At 46.6% G+C, this 8,314-nt stretch overlaps 1 long non-coding RNA gene across 1 annotated transcript in view; it reads left to right on the top strand.

Moving 5' to 3' along the window:
- The window catches only part of LOC134560809 (uncharacterized), a 10,320-nt gene extending 6,071 nt beyond the window's left edge, over positions 1–4,249 (top strand). The window contains exon 2 of the long non-coding RNA XR_010082805.1: positions 2,851–4,249. This is a non-coding gene — a long non-coding RNA (uncharacterized LOC134560809). The remainder of the gene's footprint in view (positions 1–2,850) is intronic.
- The last annotated feature ends 4,065 nt before the right edge of the window (positions 4,250–8,314 follow it).

The following is an 8,314-nucleotide window of genomic DNA, read 5'->3' on the forward strand; positions in this document are numbered from 1 at the left end:
TGGCATGTGCATGCACATGTCTGTGTGTGTACATGTGAGCGTGCACAGGTGTGTGACTGTGCAAGGGGCTCTGTGGCTCTATACATGGTGCAAGGGTTTGCGTGCCTGCATGTGTGTGTGTGCAATGGGTGTGTCTGCATGGCTGTACATGTGTGCACGAGCGGGTGCACACCTACACACGCCCAGCTCTGCCATCCCCACACATAACCCCTTTTCCCCCCAAATTTGTGTTCAAAAGTGCTTTAAAATCACTAAAATCCTAAAAAAGTGGATGGAAAATGCAATTCCCCTTGTTGTTTCTGTAAAAAAATGAAAATTATTGGGAAAATGTTGGAAAAAGTGACCAAAAAAAATTTAAAATGTCCTCGAAATGAATGAAACACACAAAAAGTGCACAAATATTGAAAAAGCACCACAAAAGCACAAGAAATTATTGTGCAAAATCTGCACCACAAGAAGGTAAAAAGAGGGGAGAAATGGCAAAAACTGAAAAAAGTTAACTAAAAGTTGCACAAAATTTGAAGAAAAAGGGTGGGAACTAAGAAAAACAACGAAAGGGAAGGGAAGGGAAGGGAAGGGAAGGGAAGGGAAGGGAAGGGAAGGGAAGGGAAGGGAAGGGAAGGGAAGGGAAGGGAAGGGAAGGGAAGGGAAGGGAAGGGAAGGGAAGGGAAGGGAAGGGAAGGGAAGGGAAGGGAAGGGAAGGGAAGGGAAGGGAAGGGAAGGGAAGGGAAGGGAAGGGAAGGGAAGGGAAGGGAAGGGAAGGGAAGGGAAGGGAAGGGAAGGGAAGGGAAGGGAAGGGAAGGGAAGGGAAGGGAAGGGAAGGGAAGGGAAGGGAAGGGAAGGGAAGGAAAGGAAAGGAAAGGAAAGGAAAGGAAAGGAAAGGAAAGGAAAGGAAAGGAAAGGAAAGGAAAGGAAAGGAAAGGAAAGGAAAGGAAAGGAAAGGAAAGGAAAGGAAAGGAAAGGAAAGGAAAGGAAAGGAAAGGAAAGGAAAGGAAAGGAAAGGAAAGGAACAAAAAAATTTAAAAGCCTGGGGAAAAAAGAAACTATGCAGATATTGCCCCCCCCAAAAAAAACCTTAAAAAAAAAGAAAAACAGAAAAGGAAAAGGAGCGAATATTTTGCACCAAAATATATAAGATTTAAAGAATAAGAAAAGGAGGGGGGAAATGGAAAGAAAAAATACCAAAAGAGCAAGTCTCAAAAGCACCAAAAAGGCAAAATCGGATATCGCACTAAAAACCCAGAAATACTAACATAAATATTAATTTTCTTTCCTAAAGCTGCCGGATTTTGCCCCAAATTTGGTCCTTCCAGGCACTTCCTGACCTGTGAATTCCCCTAATTATCCATCAGATCCGTCCCAGCCCCTCTCCCCTCTTTTTGCCCATCCCCGAGGGATCCGGGTGGGGCTCTGCCCCTCGGCGTTCCCGGCGGGACCCTCCCCGGCGCCGCGGGAATGCTGATGGAGGGAAACGGCCGGAGCGGGATAATCCCGGCGGGGCCGAGGGGCTGGAGGGGATTTAGGGGGATTTGCTCGGGGGAAAAGGGTTAAAATAACATGAGGGGAGGGCGGGGGGGGGGCGCCCGGGGCCACCGGGATGGGCTCAGCCATTCCAAGGATCCGGGTTTTGCTGGGGATCGAGGCCGCAAGGGCGGGCTCGGGGAGTCCACCTGTGTCCAGGACAGGTCCCGGCGGGGGATCAGCCTCCCCACGGGCCTGGAGTTCTGGTGGAGATCCGAGGCCACAGGGGTGAGCTCAGGGAGTCCAGTGGTGTTGGAGGACACGAACAAAGGGATGGGATCAGCCTTTCCGAGGGATCGGCGTCCTGTTGAGTACAAGGGATCATAGGGATGGGATCAGCCTCTCCATAGATCCGGGTTGTGTGGAGAACAGGGACAAAGGGATGGACTCAGTTCTCCATCCTCGCCCCCTTCCCCAGCACAGCCCCTCACGCCCACCCCAGGGACATCTCCCATAAACTCTCATGCCCAGCAGATGAGAAATCCAGGCTCTCGATCTCTGCCATCTCTTCCTCACACCACGTCGCTCATGACGAGTTGTTATCTCACTGCCTCTCCCATTCCAACCCAGTGCCACCCTCAGGAACATCAGGGACACGCAAGTCCTGGTGACACACCGGATTTGAGGAGGGCATTTGGACACAACTCCCGCTTTTCAGGCAAAGTCCAAGCTGGAATCACCTTTCCAGGGATGTTTTTTGAGGAACTAAAACTGGCCTCACAGGATGGGTCATGGGAGAGGATTTGGCTTTACTGGGACTTGATGCCGTGAGCCAAAAGTCCTGGATTATCCCTTAAAATATAGGAAAACCAAAGAATTTGTCCCCCAACACTGAACATCCTTGGGATGGAGTTAATCCCCTCCAGGGGGAAATGTATCTCAGTATTCCCAGTGTCCTCCAACATGTTTGACCCTCAAGAAACTTTAAAATATTTCCCTGAGCCAAAAAGTTGCGATTTATCCTTTTAAAGTCCAGCCAAAAATCCCCAAAAATGGGATTTCCGGACCTCCATCATCCCAATTCCTCCAAATCTCAAAAAAAATGACAGAAAAAAATGTGCAGGAGTGCCTAATTCTGGTACAAGAACCCCAGACCCCAACAGCAGGACCAGCTGCCAACATCTGTCCAGTACTGCATGCCGGTGATCCCGCCAGCATTCCATGAATTGGATGTTTTTGCTGGCATGAGGCTCTTTGAAGGGGTGGGTTGAGCTGAGGTCAAGTCACCTGGAAAGCCTCGGCCCAGGTGATCAAACTGGGGATAAAGTCCGTCCGGAAATAGGATGGACTATAAAATTGGGTTGGGCAACACTGACTCAACTTCCACAGGGGTTTCAGCCTTACTTTAAAAGCCCTGGTTTGGCTTTTCCATTGGGATTTTGAGCTGCTCCCATGAAGATTCTTGGAGGATACTCCTGGAGCCCCCTGGTCCAGCTCTAGGGATGCGACAGAGCTCCTGAATACCCTTAATATTTGGATTTAACAGTTGGAGCTTCTTGGATTTCACTTTTTATCCTTAAACCTGGATTAATTAAACCTGGATTAATTAAACCCCAGGATTAATAAAACTGGGATTAAAGTACATTAAACCCTCCAGTCCTTGGGTTAGAGTGGAATGGAGAAAAGTCCTGTCTGAAAAAGCAGGAACACCGATCCAAATAAAATCAATTGTTATAATTTCATGTGTTCCAATTAATAAATAAAAAGTTTTCCAGCCAGACAGCAACTTCCTTGTCCTAAACTGACCTGATTTTGTTGGCTTTTCACTCAGTAAACACAGCAAAGATGGGAAAACAAAAGGAATTTCTGGTTTATATATGAAAAGAGGGAAATTACCTCCAGTTGTAGCTCTTCTGAAAGTGGGCTTTCCATTAGATCCCTTATTTTGCATTTGAAGGGCACCACGACAGGGATGAAAACATGGGGAGAAAAGAGGTCGGCGCTAAAAATAACCGCGTGAGTCACAGTCGGCGCTGGGAGTTTTGTGCCGACAGAGCCAGAGCTGAAACCCACGGGAAGAGGAGAGGAAAAAATCTTCAGCCTCACACGTTCATGCATGAGGATTCCTAGTCCTTCTCCAAAAAGAAAGAAAAAGAAGGACATATAGAGATAGATAGGTAGATAGACATAGATATTTGTATTTAATCCCACTTTTTCCATTCCATAAAACTGCCTTGGGTTTCCCAAAGAACACCTAAAACAACCAAAACAGCAGAAAAAGGGGATTTCCCCCCCACTTCCATGATATTATGATTAATTAATTCTGATTTACCTATGATTTTCCCCTTGAGGAGCTATTTCTGCAGTCTAAGGCTGTTAATTACAATAATTAATCTTTAATGATAATAAGCAGACCATGGCCACTCCCATGGTTTCTTTTACAGGGATGTTGCTTTTTAAAAAATTTTCTGGATTAATTCTTTGATTTTATTTTATCCCATTGCCATGATGTGGAGGATGCCATGGGGGAATTTGCTGGGGAGAGTTGCTGAGTTTTTTGGGTCCAGTCACTGGGATTTTCTCCACCTGGGGAGGAAAAGGGTGGAACAGGGAGAAAAAAAAGGTGGAATAGGGAGGAAAAAAAAGATGGATTACAAAGAGAAAGGGTTGAATAGGGAGAAAATTGGTGGAATAGGGAGAAAAGCCAGGAGAACAGGTAGAAAAAAGGTGGAATAGTGAGAAAAAAAAGCGGGATAGAGACAAAAAAAAAAAGGTGGAATAGGGAGAAGAGGTGGAACACTAAATTTAAAAAAGATGGGATGGAAAGAAAACAAGAATGGAATGAAGAAAATAAATGGAATAGGGAAAATACAGTGGAATATGGAGGAAAAATGGGAAAGGGAGAAAATAGGTGTAATAGAGCAAAAAAAGGGTAGCATAGGAAGAGAAATGGCAGGATTAGAGACAAAAAAAGAGTGGAACAAAGAGTGAAAAAAAAGGTGGGGCTGAGAAAAATGGTTGGATCAGAGAGAATAAAGGTGGAATAAGGAGGAAAAAAGGTGTAATAGGGAGAAAATGGCTGGAACATGGTGAAAATGGGTTAGAAGACAGAGAAAAAAAGAGGAACACGGGGGGAAAATAGTGGATTAGCAAGAAAAAGGCGGAATAAGGCCGGTTTTCCCTGTTTCTGCTACTCCCGGCACATTCGCACGTTCCCAGCCCTATCCCGCTGTCAGAGCACTCGGGGCTTTGGCAATCCTGCAAGGGTGAGGAACCTGTGCCAGAACCACCCGTTCCCCAAAGGAGGATCTTTCCGACTCCGGTGTCACCATCCCCGTGGGAATCCACCCCCACCTGCTCAGATTTAGGAACTTTCAAAGTCTCGGGGGAATTTTACAGCAGCCAATCAGAGGATTTCACAGAGAAATCCAGTGTTTGCTCCCAGAGTGATGAATTTCTTTACAGACAGATTTTGATCTTCCCGTCCCATATTCTCTGTCAGGCTTGGCAAACCCCCAAATCCTGAATTTTCACGCAAAACAGCCCGATTTGCCAAATGTAAGGCATCCTGACAACCCGGTACGGAGGGATCCTCCTTCCATCCCTTGGCATCCCTGGAATGCCCGATCATTCATGAGGAGCCTGGAAAAGGGCTTGAGGCAGACTTTGGGGATGAATTTCAGGGGAATTTGGGGTCAGAGGGTGCATAAATGTTGGTTTTGGGGGTGGGAACCTTGTCGGGCTGTGAGCCAGGTGCTGCAGGAGGGTACAGGGTGAGGTGCTCCATGCATCTCACTGAGGATGGACGAGATCCCCTATTTTGGGACACTCCATTTTCAATTAATTAATTTAATAACGATTTTCCTCTTCCTGCACAAGGAACATTTTACCCCTGGGCTCATCGAAAGCATGTGAGTGCAGGTGGCTTTGGCATCCCAAGCTGGAAAACACTAGGAATGGAAAGAAAGGCCCCCAAATCCTAATTTCATCCATTAAAAATCCCTGGGGCTGCAGACAAGATGGGCTTTGCCTCCCGATCCCTTGGTGGACTGAAAAGTGCCCAGTTTTAACACTGAGAATGGGTCAGAGCAGGCTCCAGGGGCAATTCCCGCCCCGCAGGAAGGAGGATTAATCCCCATTACCTAATTAACTGCCTGAATAATAATGAGTCAGGTATTTGTGTGTCATCAGCCCTTGGCTGCAGGGACATGTCGGAGACAGCAAACGCGGCTCAGCAAATCTAGGAGCTAAAAACTCCCCCGCTCCCCATTTTCCCTGGGAGGTCACAGCTCCGCAGGGTGGGGCCGGGGGCATCTAGGACGTTGCAGCTCAACTTTTTGGGATCATTGTCCTTCCAGGATGGTGCCGTTTTATTTGGGGGATATCATAATTCCAGCAAAATGAAATTCAAATTTTTTGGGATCATTGTTCTCCTAGGATGACAAAATTTGTTTTTTGGGGGAAATCACTCTCCCAGGATGACTAGATTTGATTTTTTTAGGGGCCTCCCATCCTCCCAGAATGATAAACTTGGTTTTCTGAGGAATATCACCCTCACAATGTGATGCAATTTAAATTTGGGTGAGCAATATGAATTTTTTGGGGAGCATCACTCTCCCAGCACTGAACAATTTGAATTCTGAGTGGGTCATAACCCTCCCAGGACAACACGGTTTGAAATTTTGGAGGGATAACACCCAGCCAGGCTTATAACATTTGATTGAGGGGGTCATTGTCCTCCCAGGATAATACAATTCTGTTTTGGGGGGCATCACCCATCCAGGATAATGGAATTCGAATTTGGGGGGATTATCATCATTCCCAGACCATGCAAATTGATTTTGGTGGTAGGGGGAGAGGGGGGAGGCATCAACCTCCCGGGGGGATGAACTTCGATTTTTGCAGGGATATAGCCCAGCCAGAACAAAGCAATGGGATTTCAGGGGGTTATCACCCTGCCACGATGGTGAAAATTTATTTTGGGGGGGCCTAGTGGATCCCCAGGACAATGTAATATACTTTTGGGGGGATCATTACCCTCCCAGGATTAAGCAAATGGACTTTTCAGAGGATACCATCCTCCCAGGATGATGCAATTGGATATTTTAGGGATCATCACCCTCCCAGGACAACACAATTCAATTCAGTGGGAGGGGGGTTTATCAGCATTCCAGGATGATACAACTGGATTTTTTGGGAATACCACCCACCCAAGATAATACAACTCTATTTTTGTGAGGTTCTCCAAACACCCCTCCACCTTCCACAGCCTCACCCACCCTCTCCATAACCCCATTCTCCAAACTCATGATTCAGCAGCTCCCAAAAAACCCAGGAGGCAAATTACAAACTCCTTTCCAAGTGGGAGAAGAAGAAAAGCCACGCTGACAGCTTGTTTCCAAAAATTGCCAAACCTCCCAAAAATGCCTTATAAATAATCTGGAATAAAATGTTGAATCAACATTATTATCGTTATAGGTTTTGTTGTTGCTGTCACTGTTGTGGTCAGCATAGATGAGAGTGACAACACAGCTCTTACAATCCTTTCCTTGTGGATTTGGGAGTTTTCTCCCTATTTTGGGGGGTGTTACAAAGCCGTTAGATGAAAGCAATGGAAAATATTCCCAAAAACTCTGACCTGGGTAGATTTTCTGGTGGTGCTGGGTCACCGTCCCTCTGCTTCTCCCAATTAAAAGAATTAAGGGAAGGAAATTGGAAATGCAGCCCCTGCTGCCCCTCGTTGGGAGCAATTAAATCCTGTGGGTTAATGAGCAGGATTTAATTAGGAAAAGGGAAAGGCTCCACTCATTAGATGGAAGGGGAGATAACAGAGTGGGGGGCTCAGACCCCCCAGAAATGGGGGATAATGGAAAGGGTCTGGCTGTGGAAAAGGAGGGATCAACGTTGTTTGCCATGAATTTCCCATATTTGGGGATTTTCCCGGCTGGATTTGGCCAAGGAAATGCCAAGAGATTTTTTGTGCCATATCCAGGCGTTCTGCAGGTTTAAGGATTTTAAACCCAAATTTGAGGCTCAAATGAGTCTGGAATTCACCGATGGCCAAACTGGCTCTCCAAGTGGATTTTCCTTCCTCATTCCCAGGGATGTAAATGGGATAGGGGTAGGTAAATGCCCTGAGGATGTGCCAAAGGGTGGCCAGCAGTGCCCGGCTCTATCCCAAATATCCCCCTGCACCTTGATCCCACAGTGTCCAATCCACCATGCACTTGTGTGTCTTCTGCCATGCTCCCAAGCTTCCCTTCCCACACAATCCTGTGCAATCCCACAGAACTCCATGCAATCCCCATGGATTCTAATGCAATCCCATGCAGTCCTATGGATTCGCCTGATGAAATACTGTGCAATCCTCTCAGTAATCCCATTCAGTCATCCTGAGCAATCCCATTCAATCACCCCATGGAATCCCATGCAATTCCATGGAATCCCATGTGATCTCATGCAATCACCCCACAGAATTCCATTAAATACCATGCAACCAACCCATGCAATTTCCATACAATCACTACAAGGAATCCTATTAAATAACTTGTAACCATCCCGTGCAATTATCCCATCCAATTCCAGTGTAAACCATGCAATCCCATGTAAAATGATGAAATTGCATGCAATCATCCCATGAAATCCCATCTTATTCCTGTGCAATTCCCATGCAATCCCCAAATCTAGCCCCCACAGGTAGCAGCTCTGCTGCATCCTGTAGGAAGGATGGGATGGAGCCAGGGCAAAGCCCCCAGCATTGCTTTTTAGCACCGAATTCTTTGCATAAGAAAGAGATAGGAAAATGCTGGAAAAGTGCTTCCCAGCACGTCCTGGCATGCTGGGGAACCGGCCT

Source organism: Prinia subflava, chromosome 21, assembly GCF_021018805.1.
Source record: "Prinia subflava isolate CZ2003 ecotype Zambia chromosome 21, Cam_Psub_1.2, whole genome shotgun sequence".
Lineage (NCBI taxonomy): Eukaryota > Metazoa > Chordata > Aves > Passeriformes > Cisticolidae > Prinia > Prinia subflava.